The 21,810-nt window shown below is 49.7% G+C and overlaps 1 long non-coding RNA gene across 8 annotated transcripts in view; it reads left to right on the forward strand.

The window, feature by feature from the left end:
- Positions 1-21,810, forward strand: part of LOC109565700 (uncharacterized) — a 222,365-nt gene that overhangs the window by 191,557 nt on the left and 8,998 nt on the right. For 2 of the 8 annotated variants that reach the window (XR_011569177.1, XR_011569184.1), the window contains 2 exons: positions 2,091-2,211; positions 2,919-3,243. This is a non-coding gene — a long non-coding RNA (uncharacterized lncRNA). Of the gene's footprint in view, positions 1-2,090; positions 2,212-2,904; positions 3,244-9,846; positions 20,387-21,810 lie in introns of those variants that run through there. The other 6 variants (XR_011569181.1, XR_011569183.1, XR_011569182.1 and 3 more) reach the window with 5 other exon arrangements.

Consider the following 21,810-nt stretch of genomic DNA (forward strand, 5'->3'; position numbering starts at 1 on the left):
AACTTGGTGAACATCCCTTGACAGTTGTGGAGTCTTTCTGCAAAATGATCAACGCCGAGGAAAGTCTGGGTGAATGAATATTTAAACTACCACCTCCATGTTTACACAGTTGATCACTGGGCTGGCCTCAAGAGCCCTTCATGGCCTTTTGGACCCTGAAGCTGGGTCATTGATCCCACTGACCAGACATACACTTTGCCTTTGAAGTGTCTACAAGGTAGATGTATTGAACCAAAGCTAACTTGTGGATGAGTGGGGGGGGGAGGCATTTGAATATTAGTTGGTTGCAGCCAATGCTTAGTTTGGCAAACATTTTTTTTTTTTTACTTTAGCATTCAGTAAGAGTTTATTAAGTGAACTATGTTCTCTCTAGTTTCTGTTCCACGTTTCCAAATAAATGGTGACATGTTGACAAGTGATAAAAGTAATGCAGATATGAGAAAGTGGTCCATAGAAAATTGTGATCTAATTGAGACCACATTAAAAAGTTAACATTTCAAGTTATCAGGACCTTCTAACTGGAATAGCTGTCCTGTGTGTCTGCAGATCCTTAATGAGGATCCCAGCTCAGCTAGCAAGGGCAGGGGCCAAGGGCTTGGACTCGCTCTCCCATCCATGGGATACAGCCTGGTGTGGATGCCTTCGATGAGCCTGTGTGTACACCCTACCCCTGCCAATGCCTGTGTGCTCTTATGCAAGTTGAGTAGCCTGACTGAGCCTTCATTTCATCAAGCATGGTGTGGGGGTAACAATCTCCACTTCACAAGGTTGACAGGGCTTACACGAGATCATCGAGGTCACCCACCAGCCCAGCACCTCACTGGTCCTCAGGCTGAGTCAGCTTCCTCCTGCTTCCCTCTATCTGTCTTTCCCTTACGCTCCAGGAGGCACTCACCCGTGTAAAGGAAACTGTGCACGCGTGTGTGCTCAGTCGTATCCGACTCCTTTCGGCCCCATGGACAGTTGCCCCCCAGGCTCCTCTGTCCATGGGATTTTTCCAGGCAAGAATACTAGAGGAAGTTGCCATTTCCTCCTGCAGGGGATCTTTCCAATCCAGGGATCGAACCCACGTCTCCCGCATTCTTTACCACTGTGCCACCTGGGAAGCCGAAGGAACATGAAGCTACCAGGACATCCAGGATTGGCCAGTGTCTCTGATGATCCCAGGAACTAGATAGTCCCAGGCCCAGAACCCATTCTGTTCTCTCACTTCGTGGCCTCAGTCAGGGGACTACCCCGTCCTCAGAAGCCTGAGCCCAGGCAAGCACTTTACCCAGCACCCTGGCCTCATGCAAAGAGCCTTGATTGAGGTCTGAAACCACAGCAGTTGAGACCCAGGAGCCACTGAGCCTGAACCTAAATTCTGTGGAGGCAGAAATAGACCTCCACTAGCTTTGTTCGTAGGAGAAGGCAATGGCACCCCGCTCCAGTACTCTTGCCTGGAAAATCCCATGGACAAAGGAGCCTGGTAGGCTGCAGTCCATGGGGTCGCACAGAGTCAGGCATGACTGAGCGACTTCACTTTCACTTTTCACTTTCATGCTTTGGAGAAGGAAATGGCAACCCACTCCAGTGTTCTTGCCTGGAGAACCCCAGGGATGGGGAAACCTGGTGGGCTGCTGTCTATGGGGTCGCACAGAGTCGGACACGACTGAAGCAACTTAGCAGCATGGTTGGAAAGTTTCATTTCTACATTCAGTTTTAGTCCATCTGGAATTTGGGTCTGACTGTGAAAGCCAGCTTCCCACTGCTTGGCTGTGTGGCACTTAACATCTCAGGATCCCCTGTCCCCACTTGACAGGTAAGACGTTAGGTCAGCACATCTCCGAGGCTTCTTCCTAACGCACAGTTGTGAGAACTCGTTCCTCCTCTCTTCAGCCTGAAACCACAGTGATGTTCCAGCCAGTGTGAAGCTAAAACCAATCCACAGATTTCCAATAACCCTACAAAGATGTGGTCACGTTCACACAGGGTCAGCTGCCATCCCGTCTCTCTGCCTTTTTCTCCTCCACAAATAAAAGAAAGCACAACGAGGCAGGTTTCTTAATGCCCACCTCCTGGCTTTTAATCATTCCTCTTTGACGTTTCAGCTTTAACCATACTGCACGTACCAAGCCAAGAACGGAGGAGAAGCATCTGTAACTAGAACTGTTATGAAAACCAGATATCGGACTTTACTGGCATTTCTGGAAGCTCCAGTTTGCAGGACTTGTAAGTATAATCGTTAAAATCCTTCAACTTGCCCTGAAAGGGACTCTGAGAGGAACCATTTCTGTGCAGGTTAGTGATCGCCTCAGTGGAACTGTGTCTCTGGAAGCAAGTGTCTGATGATAAAAAAACAAACATATACACAAGTAAAAACCCAGTTTCCAGTTTTCACCCTGATTGTTGCCACAAAATGGAAGGTGGAAGACTCTGTGGCAGGCCAGTTTGCTGGGGGTGACCCAGCCCAATGGTAACAGCTCGGGGTGGGGGAAGGTCCATGAAGACCCCATGGTGGAGGAAGGGCCTGATGGGAAGAAGCCAGTGTTCACAGGGGCTGTGGGGGTAGTGCAAGTAAAGAAACGCACTCCAAGCTCATTTAAGGGAAAAGGTGTGCCCATGATCATAGTACAGGGGCTGAGAAGGACGGTGTCTTGAGGGACTCAAGGGATGGGAAGGAGAGTGGGAGGGTATCTGGAAAGCAAATCTCCAATCCACTGGGACCCAGATCTTGCCCAGGCAGAGACCAGGTGGTCTCCCCGCTCTTAGCGGGAAATTCACTTGGAGAGGGAATTTGATTGACAGTGGACTGGGCCATGGAGTGCCCAGGTGTTTGATCAAACAGTGTTCTAAGTCAGGTGTTTCTGAGAGGGCTTCTCTGCATGAGTTCAGTGTTTAAGATTAACAGACTGAGTAAAGCAGATTGCTCTTCCTAGAGTAGCTGGGCCTCGTCTCATCAGCTGAAGGTCTGACCCTCTCACACGGAGGACACTCCTCCTGCTCTGCTGCCTCTGAGCTGGGACTTTGATCTTTTCCTGCCTTAGACTCAAGATGAAGCACAGCTCTTCCTGGGTCTTGCCCATGCTGGCTTTCACAGTGGAGCTCACACCGCTGAAGCTCTGGTTCTTAGGTTTTGGCACTTGGACCAGGAGTACATTTGCAGCCCCTTTGTCTCTAATTTACTGAACGCAGTTATTGGAACTTGTCAACTTCTGTAGTCACGTGAGCTGAGTCCTTATAATAAACCACTCTGTGTGCGTGTCCCACGGATTCTGTTTTTCTGGAGAACCAGACAAAAGAAAGAGCCCATGGAGCATGTGCTGCTTAAGACCCACCTCTGTGATGGGGAGGCAGTTCTCCGACCAGACAACATCTGGGCTGAGCCAACACCCAAAGAGGCCTATGTGGCCATTTCACGCCAGAGTGCTCCTCTGTGCTCCAAGAGCATGTTGCCTGGGTATCCATGTAACCTTATGTGTGCGCGTATCCAACCTCTGTGCTCCTCAAGGTCAGTGGTTCGGCTCTGGGGCAGTCCTGAAGCCTTTGTATGGCAAGGTTAAGTCCATGGCTGAACAATGCTCAAGTGTGGCTTTTCAGTTAATGGGGTCTGAGGTGGCTGTCAACACACAGGGCCAGAGGACCCCAAGTCCCCTGACCTGTGGTGACAGAAAGGGCCTGCACCCCAGGGTAGGCAGGAAGGCCATGCCCTCTGCCCTCGCTTTAAGTTAAAGCTTCGAGGTGTCCCCTGTCCCCCAGGCACGTAGTGCAGGGTCAGGAGGAGCTGCCCAACCCGACTGTGTGACAGCAGGGCAGCCATCCTCCAAGCCTAGCATCGGGACTCACTGCTGCTATTTTCAAATGATTTCAAGACTGGTAGAAACCCAAGGGGCCTCTCTAGGGCTGTGATTCTCTTTCACCTAAGACTGACTTGCAGAGGAATGACTCCAGCCGAACCCCAGGCAGCCGCTGTCAGCCATGGCGTGCCCCGGAGGGCCAGCGCTTGCCTTGCACTACCCCGGAGCACTCCTTTACTTCCAGAAATCGTTGTTCAGAGCCACAAGAGGACGTCGCCTCTTGCCCTGCCTGCTGCTCCACGGGCAGTGACAGTGGGCCGTGCCCTGGCCCCAGTGAGTCCCCGGGCCTGGCACGCGTCCCCTCTGGCCCCTTCCCTTGTGCTGCTTCCTCTTTCTCCATCAGTGTGTGTCCTCCTCCGTGAATAACTTGGTGACATCAGCTGTGGCGTGGATCCCGGCTGCACTGGGTCACGCCTTCCCGTCTCTGTTCTGATGGTCCTGCATGTCCTTGGACACCAGGGCTGCATAGACATAGGACTCTGAAGCCTGAGGACCTTTTGGTGATCTCTGATCTCCTCTCTTGATGCAGGTGAAAAATTCCAGAAGAACCTAGCAGTGAGGGGACCAGAGACACTCTGTGTCCTGTATATCCTCTCCTGGGTACCCTCACGGAGCTGCCTGTCAGTAACAGGCACCTCTCATGCCCCCCTCACCTCCCAGCATGGCTGTGAGTCACATGTTCATGCACGTGCTCACACTGTCCATGTGGGGGTGAACAGTGTCCCCCTAAATCCACGTCCACCCAGAACCGCAGAATGCGACCTAACATATTTAGTAATAGGGTCTTTGCAGATATGATTACTTAAGATGCGTGCATGCTAAGTCGCTTCAGTTGTGTCTGACTCTTTGTGACCCAATGGACTGTCACATACCAAGCTCCTCTGTCTGTGGGGTTCTCCAGGCAAGAATACTGGGGTGGGTTGCTGTGCCCTCCTCCAGAGGATCTTCTCGACTCTGGGAACAAACCTGCATGTCTCATGTCTAATCTGCATTGGCAGGTGGGTTCTTTACCACTGGCACCACCTGGGCAGATAAGGACTTCCTAAAGTGGCAGGTGGTGTATGCGTGATTTTATTTTGAAGATCATATATATCCGAAATACACTAACAGCTTGTACTGCTCAATACCAAAACAAAAAAAACCATTCAATCAAAAAATGGGCAGAAGACCTAAATAGACATTTCTCCAAAGAGACATACAGATGGCTGACACGCACACGAAAGGATGCTCAATACTGCTAATTATTAGAGAGATGCAAATGAAGACTACAGTGAGGTACCCCCTCATGCCAGTCAGAATGGCCATCATCAAAAAGTCTATAGACAACAAAGGCTAGAGAGGGTGAGGAGAAAAGGGAACCCTTCTAACTCAAAGGGCACCCTGGCATGCTGCCTGGCACATTGGATGCTCAGCAAATGAGGGGACCTCCACAGGCTCTGCTGGGAGCCCTCTTGTGAGGCCTCCTGAAGGGCCCCCTCCTATGGTCCACACCGCTTCCATCCTTCCTCGCCAGAACTGTCTGCATCATGGGAAGCAGCAGGCTTGTCCTGGAGGGAAGGCAGAGGCCCTTCCAGGTTGCCTAGGCAACCAGAGGCCGGCTTGTGAGCACCTGGTGATGATCGCTCGCTCTCCTTAGTCCCTAACTCCGGGGTCACGGTTCACACCTGGAGCCATCATGCTGTGACCATGCTTTCACTGTTGGAGCTTTGGAATTAAGGCAAGCTGGGTCACTCTGGGGCTGAGCAGGGCAGAGATACCTGTTGTGCTATGAGATTGTACTGCAGCATGCTCTCTGGAAAAGTCTGGAAAGAAGGCAAGGAGGCCTCTTGCTTTCCTGGTGACTCAGATGGTAAAGAAACACCTGCAGTGCAGGAGACCCCAGTTCAATTCCTGGGTCAGGAAAATCCCCTAGGTCAGGAAGATCCCCTGGAGAAAGGATAGGTTACCCACTCCAGGATTCTTGGACTTTCCTGGTGGCTCAGTGGTAAAAAATCCACCTGCAGTGCAGGAGACCCAGGTTCTATCCCTGGGTCAGGAAAATCCCCTGAAAGAGGAAATGGCAACACACTCCAGTATTCTTGCCCGGAGAATCCTATGGACAGAGGACCCCTGGCAGGGTCCATGGGGTCGCAAAGAGTCATACACGACTGAGCGACTAACACACACAGGCCTCTTGCCTAGACAACCACAGGAAAGATCCTCCTCCAGACTCTGTCTGCAAGGACGGGCTTGTCGAGAGGCCCGAGTGCCTTGTCCCCGGGGTCACCAGCATGTCCCTGGTGCAGCCACATAGACTCTATCCCGGGGCCGCAAGCAGGCCTGGCCTCACTGTCATCTAGTCTGGATACCTCCCAGGTCCCCAGGCCCAGCATGGCCCCACTTTCAAGGTCTCTTCCAAATGTAATCACCATGCCCCAGCCACACGGCTTGAGGATCACTCCTTCAGATAACATTCTCATTAAAATACGGGCTGCATTTGATGGATTCCTGATACTTGTGTAACAAATACCTGATATTCATTTATGGTGGATTTTTTCTTATTGTGGTAAAATCTACATAACATAAAATTTACTATTTTAACCAGTTTTAAGTGTACAGTTGAAGGCCTACTATTTATTTTAATAGTAAACCATTTTTTAAAAGTCTTTATTGAATTTGTTACAATGTTGTTTCTGTTTTTTATGTTTTGATTTTTTGGCCACAAAGCCTGTGGGATGTTATCTCCCCGATCAGGGATTGAACTGGCACCCCCTGCGTTGGAAGGCAAAGTCCTAACCACTGGACCACGAGGGCACTCCCAGACCTATGATTTGTAATGAACCTCAATCTGCGGACATTTAGTAAGGCTTGGATAGGTTGAGGAAGTTCACCTCTGCTCAAAGGCTATTAAAGGGCTAGATGGAGATTGAAACCCAGGCTGCCTGATCTCAAAGCTATGCTTATCACAACGGCAATGAGAACAAGAGGAAGAACAAAAAGAAAAACAATATTTATGGAGCCTTCACTACGCGCCAGGCATTGTTCTAAGTACTTAAACAATTTTTGTCTTCATTTATTTATTTCTGTGGCTGCTTCGGGCCTCAGTTGCAGCACATGGAGTCTCCCCTTGTGTTGTGTGGACTCTAGCTATGGTGTGGGCTTGCTTGCTCCATACCATGTCAGATCTTAGTTCCCTGCTGCTAAGTCGCTTCAGTCATGTCTGACTCTGTGTGACCCCATAGACGGCAGCCCAGGAGGCTCCCCCATCCCTGGGATTCTCCAGGCAAGAACTCTGGAGTGGGTTGCCATTTCCTTCCCTGACCAGGGATCAAACCTGTGATCCCCCCATTGCAAGTCAGATTCTTAACCCCTGGATCACCAGGGAAGTCTCTATTCTAAGTACTTTAAATAGTATATGTATTTATAATGTCATAGATATTTATATCTGAAATATCATATGTGTATAAATATATATACAATTATATATATATACACTCTTATATAATTCATTTATATTTGTATATATAATTTCATATATACACATGAGTATGTATATAGATACATCTGTGTATACACATAAAACCTCATTTAATCCTTAGGTCAACTCTGTGAGGTGGGCCTCGTTTTCATCCTATTTTACAGATGAGGAAGCTGGCCCAGTGAGTTGAGCTGCCCAGGATCACGTGGAGGGTTAGGAGCTGGGAATCTAGCCCAGACTGGCCGGGGGCTGTTGCTATCACCTCGCCCAGACCTCCTTTGTCATGGGCTGAGAAGAGTGCGTTGATGGTCTCTATCTTGGGACATTGCCATGGCACCCCCTGCAAACAGAGAGGCAAAGAGACTGCCCACATTGGGCCATGTATGGGACTTGGTCCCTCTCACCTAATGGGAAGCATGGAGCAAACCATGTCTGGCTTAGAGCTGAGCCAGGGCAGAGAGGGAGATGCTCCAGGTACCCAGAGGCGCCAGGCCATGGGCATCTGTGTGCCAAGTGCTCTGGGAGGACAGACCATGGGTGTGAGGCTTCAAGGTGCCTCCCCAGAGATGAAAGTGTTAGTCCCTCAGTCGTGTCTGACTCTTTGTGACCCTATGGATGGCAGCCCACCAGGCTCTTCTGTCCATGGGATTCTCCAGGCAAGAATACTAGAGTGGGTAGCCACTTTGTTCTCCGGGGGCTCTTCCTGACCCAGAGATCCAACCCGGGTCTCCTGCTCTGCCGGATTCTTTACTGTCTGAGCCACCAGGGATGGGGCCCTCACATAAATCAAAAACCAGCTAAACCTTTGGAGAAAGTGGATCTGTGGGTAGCCTGGGCAAGGCAGTGGTGGGGAGACACCGCCAACAGTCCCCAGGTCCTTTGAGACAATTCATCTTCCCGCAGGCCCTGGAGTGAAGAGGAAATGGGGAGCAGGGCCTGGCTGGGTGTGGGCACAGTCTCCCTGAAGCGGCAGACTGGCTCGCCTGCAGCAGCCCCCATGCCGAGCACCGCCAGCGCCAGCGCAGCATCTCTGTGAGCTGCGGGCAGCCTGTAGCGGGGCCTCTGGGGCGGGAGTGGGGAGAGGCTCCTGGCTGGTGTCTGGAGAACCCGCTGCAGGGCCCGTGTGTTACCTTTCAGCGGCATCGGAACATGAGGTTTCTGGCTCCGTGTATTTATTTTCTGGTTCTGGCTCCTGGCCCGCGTCTCCGTCCGCCGGCAGCACTGGAGCTCGGACTTCTAGAAACGTGCACCTGGGAGCGCTCAGGAAAATAAAACATGGCCAGGAGCCAGGCCCTCGTGCTCGTGGCTCGCCGCTGCTGCAGGAGCAGCTGGCACAGGGCACCGTTCTGGGTGCCGCCTGCCTCTCTCCCTGGACACGATGTTGTAACCATTTAGGGGGTTTCCTAGGGCCTTTACAGAAACCTTCTTTTCTAATGGGACCTTCTAAGAGTCCCATTTGCAGGAGATGTTTTTCTTTGCTCCCTTCAACACATAGCAAGATACAGGAGGAGCGAAGTATCTGCCTTTTCTTCTCTGGTACCCAGGCCCTCACTAGCTTATATCCAGCAAAGCCCTTGACCTTGAAGCTTCCTCTCCTGGCTACATGGCTGAGAAGCAGGAGATGGGCATGAAGATGGGTCTGGGAGGGGCCCTTCTCTGCTCTGCCCAGCTCCAGGCCCCACTCGCAGAGAGAGAGGGGCCTGAAGACCCTAACCTGCTCAGCCATGTGGGGGGCTGGCTGTGCTTCACTGCCATGAGGAGGCAGACGGCGCTTAATGCTCCCAGCTTACAGAGGATGAACGACCCCTGCCCCGATGCTGGACACCTTTCTGGAAGCATCACGTACCCATTGGGTGTGTGCAGACTGGCGCGGGTAAGTATGGGGTGAGCAAAGGCCCTGTTTGCTCCAAGCCTAGCTCAGATCACAATGGAGCTGCGCATCGTGGGAAACTTTGCTTCATGCTTCTGGGTCCTCACTTCCAGATCTAAAGAAAGGGCTGGTCTGCTATTTACAATAGGCAGGACATGGAAGCAACCTCAATGTCCATTAACAGAGTAGCGAATCAAGATGACGTGGTACATGTACACACAATGGAATATTATGCGGCCATAAAAAAGAATGAAAACAATGCCATTTGCAGCAACATGGATAAACCTGGAGATTGTCATACTCTGTGAAGTAAGTCACACACAGAAAGACAAATATCATATGACGTCTCTTATACGTGGACTCTAAAAAGTATGGTACAAATTAACTCATTTTAAAAACATAGAGTCACAGATATAGAAAATAATCTTATGGTTAGCAGGGGTCATGGGGTAGATACTGGGAGATTGGGATTGACACACACACTGCTATGAATAAAATAGATAACTAATAAGGACCTACTATATAGCACAGGGAACTTGACTCAAAACTCTGTTGGAAAAGATTCCAAAAAAGAGTGGATATATGCATATGTATAACTGATTTCTTTTGCTGTACACCTGAAACTAACCCAACATTGTAAATCAATTACACTCCAATAAGAATATATATTCTTTATATAACAGAGTTATATAAACTCCAAGAACTGACTCACTGGAAAGACCCTGATGCTGGGAAAGATTGAGGGCAGGAGGAGAAGGGGATGACAGAGGATGAGACGGTTGGATGGCATCACCGACTCAATGCACATGAGATTGGGTAAGCTCCAGGAGTTGGTGATGGACAGGGAAGCCTGGCGTGCTGCAGTCCATGGGGTTGCAAACAGCTGGACACGACTGAGCGACTGAACTAAACTGATATATATATAAAGGATGGACTAATCATGCAAATCCTGGCAGAATGCTTGGGAGATGAGGAGATGAGGCATCTATGGTGGGATTCTGCACAGACTGGGGGGCCATGTAAGTGCACAGCTCTCTCAGGAAAGAAGCTACATCAGGCTATACTTGTGATGTATGCTCAACCGCTAGACCGAATTTCAGGTCTGAAACATGGTCGTTGTCCAACCAACTCAACAGCCCCCCAGAATCCAGAGCAGCCCGGCCTTCTGTGATGTCAGCAGAGAAGCAAGCTGGGCTCTGGCTAGGGGTGTGGATGCCCCAGCCAACAGCAGCCTGAGGTTTCCAGAACTGACTCCAAGAGAGGGGCCCAGTACCGCCCACCTCCCAGCACTGCCACACACAAACGTGTGTACCAACACAGATGTATGTGTCACACTCATTCACACACACACAGACAAATCCATCCATACACAGAAACACACTCACACCCGTGTTCACACAGACATGTGCACAGACACACCCATTCACATAGACATTCACACATGTTCACATGCAGATACACACACAGGCATGCAAATTCACACACATACAGTGAAAGTGAAACTGTCACTCACTTGTGTCCGACTCTTTGTGACCCCATGGACTGCAGCCCACCAGGCTCCTCTGTCCATGGGATTTTCCAGGCAAGATACTGGAGTGGGTTGCCATGCCCTCCTCCAGGGGATCTTCCCTATCAACCCAGGGATCGAATCCAGGTCTCCTGCATTGCAGGTGGATTCTTTACCATCTGAGCCATACAGAGACACACTCATTCACATACATGTTCACACATGTACACATAGACACAACTGCACACATACATGCACAGATTGACTTTCACACTTTCACACACAGAGGCACATAAACAGACATGCAAATTCACACACACACATATACAGAAACTCACACTCACTCATGTGTATACATGTACACACAGACACACAGTTCACACATAAACATATCTACACATACAAACACTCAGACACATACACATATGCATAGGCACACACAGACGCGTTCACTCAAGTGCACACACATACACACGTAGTCGCTCACACTCACCATCAACAGGACCTGGTTGATACACAGCGTTGGCCTTACTTTTGAAAACTCAGACCTCTGCCATCATGCCCTCCTGTTCCCCTCAGATGCCAAGAGGTGTGACCCAGGGCCACCTTCGAGCAGTGGAGTGCCCATGTGGGTCACTTCCAGGGAGGACTTGAGGGAGAGCACAGTCATGGGGCGCTGTCCAGTTGGACTTCGTGGCATCAGGCCTCTTGCCCTCCGGCCACACACATGCCTCCGTGTGAGGTGGACCCTGTAGCCACAGGAAGAACTGCAGTGTTAGATCCGCTCACCCACTGGCCAGGCCTAGTATGGCACTCGTTGTAAGTGGTTGCTTCCTGAGCCCCCAGCTTGGGGCGGCCACTAGTCACCCCTGCCTGCTGCAGGCTCCAGAGCGGCTGTCCAGAGGGCCCACTAGCTGCCATGCGAGGCCCCTGAAGCTGGTGCAGTGAGGTCACAGGCGTGATGGATGAGAGACTGGCTAAGGGCTCCTGTAATCTTAGGAGATGAGCCAAAGGGAAGGCAAGGTAAAACCAAGGTGTTTGGGGCCAGGAGCCTCCTTCCCACCTATGTCCCTACAGCTGTGTGATGCTCTTCAGCAGGGCAGACACAGAGCCTGTCCCGCCCTTCTTGGCCTGCTTCCATCCCTGCCTCCCGCAGTCTGTCAGGTTGGCAGGGTTCCTTTTATTCAATGGCTGTTTCACTTTTAATCTGATAAAGCCAGTCCATAGAAGTCATTACCTGCCGAGGGAGGGACAGAGCGCAGCAGGACAAATAGACGTGCGCCCAGGCATGTACACATGTGCACACACGTGATCATTAGTGTGCCGGGGGCAGGTCATGGCAATGGAGGAAATGAAATACACTCATTGGAGAGAAAACCCAGCTGACCATTGCCATCATACAAGAGAAGAAGCCCATGGTGGGTGCCCTGTGGTCTGTAGGTGGGGGCTTCCCAGGTGGCCTAGTGGTAAAGAATCACCTGCCAATGTGGGAGACATAAGAGATGTGGGGTCAGTCCCTGGGTTGGGAAGATCTCCTGGAGTAGGAAATGGCAACCCACTGCAGTGTGCTTGCCTGGGAAACGCCATGGACAGAGGAGCCTGGTGGGCTACAGCCCATGGGGCCGCAAAGAGTCAGACACGACTCAAGAGACACAGCAAGCACACACGCACAGTCTGTAGGTGAATCACAGGATCATTTGACTTTACCCCTAAATCATCCTGGGGGGCCACCGGTACAAGTTCCCGAGCTTTCTTGCAGACTCTACAGAGAAAATAAAATGACCTTTCTCCAACTCAAGACCACAGTGTGGAAAAGTCTTTCCCGGTTGGAAAGGGGGAGGGGGGAGCAAGGGGCAGGAGCCAAGGAAATGTCTTCAAGAAGAAAGAAAAAAAAAACAAAAAGGAACCCTCATAACTCTTTCCCCAAACTGACAAATTTGACTTGTCAGATGCAGGTTCAGCTTATGGACAGCCCACTCACAGCTGATAATCTCCATGGTAACTGCTGTGTCACGTGACAACACAGCAGCATGGAGACAGCCCTGCTGGCAGATTCCATGAAGTCAGCCTGATTAAAAGCATGGAATAGAGACCTCAGTTTAAATCATCGGCAGATGTTCTTAAAGAAGAACGAAGATATGCTAGCATCTTCTCTTCCCATTCATGTGCCTAGATCGGGGTGGGTGGGGTTGAGGGGGGCAGAGCTGCAACCTGGTACCTCCTCATCCTTTGTCCTGATCATCTCCCAAATACCAAGCAGCACTCTAAGTGCAGTTCTTTGTGGCACACTGTCCAGAGGAAAACTCTTTAATTCTCCTGAGGCTTTTAAAATGTCAGAAACTGTGAGAGAGAGAGTCAGGAATATACCTCTGAAGGATCCCAATAGCTCTTTTGATTTAAGATGATAAATTCCTACTTCTTTAATTTCCCACTTCTTCTCTCTGAAAAATACAGGTATGATGTATTGAAAGCTCTCTGTCTGTGATGACATTTTGTTCTCATGTAAGAAAATGCTGTCTCCTTCCCAAGAGGTATCTCTTTAATGTCGGTCTGGTGACTTGATGAAAGTGGAAAGAAGTTAATTTTCATAGGCTCAAGGAGTGAGATGCCTTTTGGCTGCTCAGAACCTCTGTGGCTTGTTCCAGTGAGGAGGTGACCGGACAGCTGGTGGCCCAGCCTGTTCACGGTCAATGGCTGCCCCTTCCATTGCCAGCCTTGGCACGCGGGAGTCTGTGCCCAGGCCACTCAGGCAGCTTTGCTTGTCCCAGACTCCAGCATTTCGCTCTGTCTGCCCTGGGACAATTGCCCCATTGTCTCCAGGTTAATAAAGTTTCTGGTCACAACACAATGATTTCAAACATCTCTTGGGCCCCTTTATCATTCATCTGGGACAGACTGGTCCATCAATTGTCCAAACTGCCTCCTCTGAGTGGGTTCTGCGGTCACTGTGAGCCTGGGGGCAGGGGGGCAACCCCAGCTGGAAATGAAACTGTGTGTGAGGGTGCCTGAGCCCTGGAAATGAATGAAAATCTCCTAAATGAGAACAGGCCAAGGCTGTTTGCATGGTTGCGTGCTCAGCCACTCAGTCATACCTGACTCTTTGTGACCCCATAGGCTGTAGCCCACCAGGCTCCTCTGTCCATGGGATTTTCCAGGCAGGAATACTGGAGTAGGTTACCATTTCCTCCTCCAGGGGATCTTCCCGACTCAGGGATTGAACACGTGTCTCCTGCATTGGCAGGGGGATTCTTTACCACGGCACCGCCTGGGAAGTCCCAAAAGCTGTTTAAAGGGAGCTCGTCCTAGCAAGTGGGTCAGACACCATCACTTGTGTTTGGCATCACTGAGGCAGGCAGGGCTGGGAAGGAGCTTCATGGAGGAAAAGAGGGAGGGTCCCGTGTGTGCCCTTCTTGGAGGCTGTTTTTGGGGGAAGCTGGAGGTGGCAACTAACTGTAGGAGAGTCATCCTTATGGGATAGATTAGGGCTTTCTCTTAAAGATCCTAAGTCGGAAGCGGGGACAACAGTCAGGGAAACTGTCCGTTATTATCAAGCCCTGACATCTGGGGCCAATGGCTATGGTTTGACTTCCTGGGCTGGTTGCTGCAGATGGTGGGTCCGAGTTCTACCTTACCTATGGTCTGGCCATTATCCATATATATGTTCAGTCTCAGAGAATATGCAAGACTGTCTTCTTCTAGAAACAGCTTGAAACTCTTAAGAAGCTGAACAGGTCAAGGGTGGCAGAAGGAAAGTCATCTTTTTGCAAACAGTGGGAGGTGGAAATTCAGGGTGCTTCTGAGAGAACTGAGTTCGAGAAAGTATACAGCAACCACTTGGCACAGGTCTTGAAGGCCGCCTCATGGTCAGTGACCTTTCTCAGGCATTGTTGGGGATTGAGGATCTATGTTAGAGGCCAACTTTGGGTCCCACCTGGGACCAGAATAGAAACCATGAAATAGATCAAGATAGCCTCCAGACATACCTACCTCTCTCTTTGGGGGCTCCCAGTGGTAAAGAACCTTACTGTCAATGCAAGAGGCGCAGCAGACGTGAGTTCAATTTCTGAGTCTGAAAGATCCCCTGGAGGTGGAAATGGCTATCCACTCCAGTATTCTTGCTAGAAAATCCCATGGACAGAGGAGCCTGGTGAACCACAGTCCATGTGGTGGCAGAGCTGGACACACCCGAGCACACACCCACCCTTTGTCTTTCCTCCCCACTCTGTCCCACCCCAGGGAACCGGCTTACCACAAACCACCATGGCTCCAGCTTCAGTGCCTTATCTTCAGACTTACTGCCTTTCACCAAGGGAGGAGTTATTGAGAAGGCTCCTCTATTTTTAACCAGGAGACAAAGCCCAAAGACAAGAACTCCGTCCCTGCTTCTGGACTGTCACATCCCTGGCAACAGTTGGGGGGTTCTGAGCTGCCATGGTGCAGACAGCAGCCAACTGGGCCCACCTCTCAGGCGGGTGACAGTGTTTCCAGAAGTACTCCTTGTTTAGACAAGGAGTTTCTGTCCCCAGTAACATGCCTTCAAGCAGCAAAATGATTCTCGACCTTTCCAGAGGTCACAGACTGGAGGCCTGGGGGACATGTTCAGTCTGGAGATATATTTTGCTTGGCCCGTGTGTGTTTTAAGCTTTTAGATTACTTGTCAAGATTTAAAGATCAGGAGCTTGCGTTGCACATGAAAAGAAGCTGTGTTTTCCAACTTCTTTTAGAAAATGGGATGATCTGGCAATGTTCAGTTATTGCTCTGTCCAAGGATGCTTGGCACCTCCAAGGATCCTATTTTCTTCTCCACCACAATCCCCATTTGGCCTACCGATTTTCCCTGTTTGTGAACTAGGTGTGTGTGTGTGTGTGTGTGTGTGTGTGTGTGAGAGAGAGAGACACATCCCCCCATCCCCCCATCCCTCTGGCCAAATTCATGTTGAAACGCTAACTCCCAGTGTGATGATATAAGAAGATGGGGCGCCTTAGAAGCAATTTGGTCTTGATGTCAGAACTCTCATCAACAGGATTAGTGCCCTTATAAGAGAGACAATGCCAGAGGTTCTCTCCCCCTCTTTTACTCTGTGAAGATACAATGAGAGTACAGCAGTCCAAACCCACTCCTGGGCATATATCTGGAAAAAAACGATATATAATTTGAAAAGAACATGCAGCTCAATGTTCACTGCAGCACTATTTACAGTAGCCAAGACGTGAAAGCAACCTAAATGTCCATCAGCGGAGGAATGGATAAAGGAGATGTGGTGCAGATGCACAGTGGAGTACCCGTGTGTGTGTGCTAAGTCGCTTCAGTATGTCTGACACTTTGTGATCCTAGGGACTGTAGCCTGGCATCCTCTGTCCATGGGACTCTCCAGGCAAGAATACTGGAGTGGGCTACCATGTCCTTCTCCAGGGGATCTTCCTGACTGTTCACTTCCAAGGAGAACTTCTCAACAGGTTTTCCCTGAGAGACAGAGATCTGCTTCCCTCCTCAAATTTTAGGCCTAAGATCAAAGTAATAAGGACTCATGTCAAAACAAAAAAGAACCTAGCAACAGATGCCTCCTGAGCTTCAGTGTGTAAGACCAAGGTCTTCATACCCAGTCAAGGCTTCTCTTGGGGTTTCAGTGGGACTGGCATGTGGGCATATTCAGTGTGCTAGCTTAATGCCAACCCCATCAACAGGGCCCTGTCCAGTGGAGGAGGCAGAGACTATTCAACTCAGTGAAAAAAGTAAAAGTGTTAATCAGCCAGTTGTGTCTGACTCTTTGCGACCCCATGGACTATAGCCTAACAGGCTTCTCTGTCCATGGAATTCTCCAGGCAAGAATACTTGAGTGGGTAGCCATTCCATTTGCCAGAGGACCTTCCCAACCCAGGGACTGAACCCAGGTCTCCTGCATGGTAGGCAGATTCTTTATCATCTAAGCCACCAGGTTCCCCCATAAATTAAAGGTAATACTCATGTTGACTTGAGACTGTTAATATACAGGGAATGGTACTAAATATTTCTCCCAAGGTCTGATGAGAATTTACCTCTTTGGGCCGTGGTGTAAAGGCCTCTTTGGAGGATGGTGTATAGGTTCCTGGGGGGTATTGACTGTGAACTCTGGGAAAATATAACCTTGGTCTGCTCCCCAGCAGGGAGCAAAAAGTGCTGTCTCCCCACTGCCCCAAGACTGATGAGTGTCCATGGATATGAAAGGCCTCTCTGATACCCATCTTTCAGCCTCATCCCGACGCCTCTCTAAAGAAGACCAGGAAGAGGCAGCTGAGAAGACTGTGCTGCAAACACACAGCCCAGAGACCTTAATCCCAAGGCACTGTGCCTGCTGGTGATCTGGACATCCTTTGATGAAAAAGAAATGAGGGACTTCCCTGGTGTCTAGTGGTTAAGAATCCACCTGCCAATGGAGGGGACACAGGTTCAATCCCTGGTCTGGGAATATTTCACGTACCATGGGACAACGAAGCCTGTATACCACAACTACTGAAGCCCACACGCAGAGCCCAAGCTCTGCAACAAAAGAAGCCGCTGCAATGAGAAGTCGGAGTGTCGCAACTACAGGGCAGCCCCCGCTCGCCTCAACGAGAGAAAGTCCGTGTGCAGTGACCAAGGCCTTGCACAACCAAAAATAAATACATTAATGAATTAATCTTAAAAGAAGGAATGAGAAAATAATTTTGGAACTACTCTCCCTGATGGCAAAGAGCCCCTGTGGTGATGCTGAGCCCTCATCCTGTCCCATACCCTCTTCGCAGCACTTTCTGGGCTTTGCTTCATTTAATCTCTGCAATAACCTATCAGATAGCTACTATTATGATTTCCGTTTTACAGATAAGGATTATTCTTAGCTCAGAGTGGCCTGAATGTTATGAAACTCCCTCAAACACTGCATCACCTCCAAAACAGCCCCACTTAGGGCTGCATAAGTGGTAGGACAAAGGCACCGTGCCTCCCCAGCCCCCTTCTTCTCAGGGGGCATCACCCCACTTCACACTTCCCCCGATAGAAGCTGGGGTCATCACGGATGCCCTAATCTGTGTCAGGCCCTGATGTGAGGGCTGGACAGCACTCAGCTAAGACACATGGCTCTGTTCCATCCCCCACTCTGCCCCCTCTTCCTCATATAAAGTCATTTAAAATGGGAAAAGCCACACAGAGCTCACAATAGCAAAGCTGAGATGCAAACCATGCAGAGCAAGCTTTGAGCCACTGGCAACTGCGTTGCCTCCTATTATAATATGATTATGCTGCTGCTGCTGCTGCTGCCAAGTCGCTTCAGTCGTGTCCGACTCTGTGCGACCCCACAGACAGCAGCCCACCAGGCTCCTCTGTCCCTGGGATTCTCCAGGCAGGAACACTGGAGTGGGTTGCCACTTCCTTCTCCATATACTATAATATGATTATTATTATATCATATTGCTTGCTTTATTGGACCCTTCCACTAAACTGGTCATGCTGGCAGCACAGTTCCTGAAGGAAATCGAAAATGACTATTCTAAACTAAATCTGGAGGATACAGCCAGCCACAACATGGCAGGCGTTTTATACAGACACAACCAGGGCCTTTCTCTCCACCAATCTGTGCTCAGAGCTAAGGATCCCGGACTTAGCCACCAAGGCAGAGGGTAGAGGCTGGGGGAGAGGCAAAAACTGCCAGCTGGCAGCAAGAGGCAAACAGGGCAAAGAATGAAAAGGATTCAAAATACAAATAGAATCTGACAGCGTCGAATGCCCTTGTGAAGGACTCAGGATCAGTGGGCAGGGCTTGTGGGGGCCACGCTGGGTAGGGCTTGTTTGCATAATACTCAACATCAGCTAGGCTAGAAGTGCATCATTGACCAGCCTCTTTCTTTTTTTTCTGTTGAATTAGTCATTTTATTTTTTTTTTCAAGCTTTGTATTTTATACTGGAGTATATAGGCTTAGCGGTAAAGAATCTGCCTGCAATACAGGAGATGCGGATTTGATACTTGGGTCAGGAACATGCCCTGGAGGAGGAAATGGCAACCCATTCCAGTATTCTTACCTGGAAAATCCCATGGACAGAGAAGCCTGACGGGCTACAGTCCATGGGGTCACAGAAGAGCCAGACACGACTTAGTGGCTAAAGAACAGAGACAATTCACAATGCTGTGATGGGTTCAGGCGCACAGCAGAGCAGCTCAGCCACGCATACACAGGCGTCCATTCTCCCCTCCCACCCAGGCTGCCCCATGACACTGAGCAGAGCTCCCTGTGCTGCACAGTGGTCCTTGTTGGTGATCCGTTCCAAATACAGCAGCACGCACATGTCCATCCCAAACTAGCTATACCTTATCCCCATCCTCCCCTACTCTGGCAACCATAAGATCACTCTCTAAGACTGTGTGTCTCTTTCTGTTTTGTAAGTTCATTTGTCTCATGTTTTTTCAGATCCCACATATAAGGGATGTCGTGATATTTTTCCTTCTCTGTGTGACTTACTTCATTCATTGTGACACTCTCTCAATTGGACCTGGGTCCCAAAGAAAACACTTAACCTCTGGTCCTTGGGCACTGTTTCTAAAGACAGAAATATGTAGTCACAAAAAGTGCTAGAAGGATAACATGCATTATTTAAGCATTTTAAGCCATCCCTTGATGCTTGACTTCCCTGGAACTTGGCCTCCTGGAAACACCTCGACTTAAAATGTGCCGTTACAGACAGTGACAGGGCAAGGGGGAAAGGGTTATTTTAACATTTTATTCACGATCCCATAGATTCATCTGGAGAGCGCTGTAGGGGTTATTTCAAACCTGTCTTCTTTCTTAAATATAGCAGTGTGTACATGTCAGTCCTAAACGCACCCCAGCCTTCCCCTCTGGTTCATAAGTTCATTCTTTAAGTCTGTGAGTTTGTTTCTTCTTTCCTAGTGATCAACATTGCCTGAGAGGGGGCATGATTAACCCTTGCACGTGGGGGAACTGAGGGACGTGAACCTCCTGGCCTGGCCGAATGGAGCGGAATTCTCCACCGGGGCCCAGGTCCTCTGTAGCTGCCATTGTGGATTGACCCCACATTCGGGAGGCGTTGCTTAGGTTAGGTAGGGGTGGAGGAGGGAGGAAAAGGATGCGTTGCATGGAACAGGGGAAATGGAAATGCCAGAGGGGAGACTGAGCGAGAGGAAGTTGGGGTGGAAGATGAAGGAAGTCACTACTGAGGCACTGAGGTCGGGGAAGAGCTGGGCTGGGTCAGGGGAGAGGAGAGCTGGTGGGGGCCTCTGTCAGGACGAAAAACCACTGTTAACACCGGCTCAGCAAGAGAAACTGCAACAGCCTCGGGGTTCCAGAAGCCTCCTCCAGACAGCGGGGTGCAGAGCCCTTCCCCACTTCTACACTCCCCCAACCCTGCTCTCTGTAGAGGCTCTCCTGTCTCTGCAGCTCAAGACTCTCCTCTCATCAGCTCCTCTGTATCTGCTGTCCCTCTTGGCTCTAGAAGCTGTACGTGAACCCAGCAGTCACACAGGGTTCTAGGAGTTACTTGTTTCCAGTTTCCTGAACTGGTTTTCCAAATCACCTCAGAAATACCTTTAAAATAAGGCTATAGACTAGGAGAGCATTATGCTAAGTGAAAAAAAGTCAGAGAAAGACAAATACTGTATGACATCGCTTATATGTGGAATCTAAAAGTACAACAAACTAGTGACTGTAACAAAAAAGAAGCAGATTCACGGATACGGAGAATAAACTAGTGGTTACCAGAGAAGAGAAGGGGAGGGGGAGGAGGAGGGGCAAGAGAGAAGCGGGGAAAGGGAGGCGCAGACTCCTGGGTGTGAGACAGGCTGAGGACGCATTGCTCAACACGGGGACCACAGACACAATTTTTAACAACAGTAAATGGAGAGTAACCTTTCAGTTCAGTTCAGTTCAGTCAGGCAGTCGTGTCCGACTCTTTGCGACCTCATGAATCGCAGCACGACAGGCCTCCCTGTCCATCACCAACTCCCGGAGTTCACTCAAGCTCACGTCCATCGAGTCCATGATGCCATCCAGCCATCTCATCCTCTGTCATCCCCTTCTCCTTCTGCCCCCAATCCCTCCCAGCATCAGAGTCTTTTCCAAGGAGTCAACTCTTCACATGAGGTGGCCAAAGTACTGGAGTTTCAGATTTAGCATCATTCCTTTCAAAGAAACCCCAGGGCTGATCTCCTTCAGAATGGACTGGGTGGATCTCCTTGCAGTCCAAGGGACTCTCAAGAGTCTTCTCCAACACCGCAGTTCAAAAGCATCAATTCTTCGGCGCTCAGCCTTCTTCACAGTCCAACTCTCACATCCATACATGACCACAGGAAAAACCATAGCCTTGACTAGACGGACCTTTGTTGGCAAAGTAATGTCTCTGCTTTTCAATATGCTATCTAGGTTGGTCATAACTTTCCTTCCAAGGAGTAGGCGTCTTTTAATTTCATGGCTGCAATCACCATCTGCAGTGATTTTAGAGCCCCCCAAAATAAAGTCTGACACTGTTTCCACTGTTTCCGCATCTATTTCCCATGAAGGGATGGGACCGGATGCCATGATCTTCGTTTCATGAATGTTGATCTTTAAGCCAACATTTTCACTCTCCACTTTCACTTTCATCAAGAGGCTTTTGAGTTCCTCTTCACTTTCTGCCATAAGGGTGGTGTCATCTGCATATCTGAGGTTATTGATATTTCTCCCGGCAATGTTGATCCAGCTTGTGCTTCTTCCAGCCCAGCGTTTCTCATGATGTACTCTGCATATAAGTTAAATAAGCAGGGTGACCATATACAGCCTTGATGTACTCCTTTTCCTATTTGGAACCAGTCTGTTGTTCCATGTCCAGTTCTAACTGTTGCTTCCTGACCTGCATATAGGTTTCTCAAGAGGCAGGTCAGGTAGTCTGGTATTCCCATCTCTTGAAGAATTTTCCACAGTTTCTTATGATCCACACAGTCAAAGGCTTTGGCATAGTCAATAAAACTGTATAAAAATTTAAAATATAAAGGAAAAACCAAGGCTCCACACAATCAGCAGTTCTGCTCACCACAACCCCACAAAAAAAAGGCAGGCTCAGCTCTGGCAGTTCTGACAGTCTTGCTAGACTGCACACCAGGTTAGGTTTCCTGAGGTGACGAGACCTGCCCTAGATAGA

Source organism: Bos indicus, chromosome 11 (assembly GCF_029378745.1).
Source record: "Bos indicus isolate NIAB-ARS_2022 breed Sahiwal x Tharparkar chromosome 11, NIAB-ARS_B.indTharparkar_mat_pri_1.0, whole genome shotgun sequence".
NCBI classification, from domain to species: Eukaryota; Metazoa; Chordata; class Mammalia; order Artiodactyla; family Bovidae; genus Bos; species Bos indicus.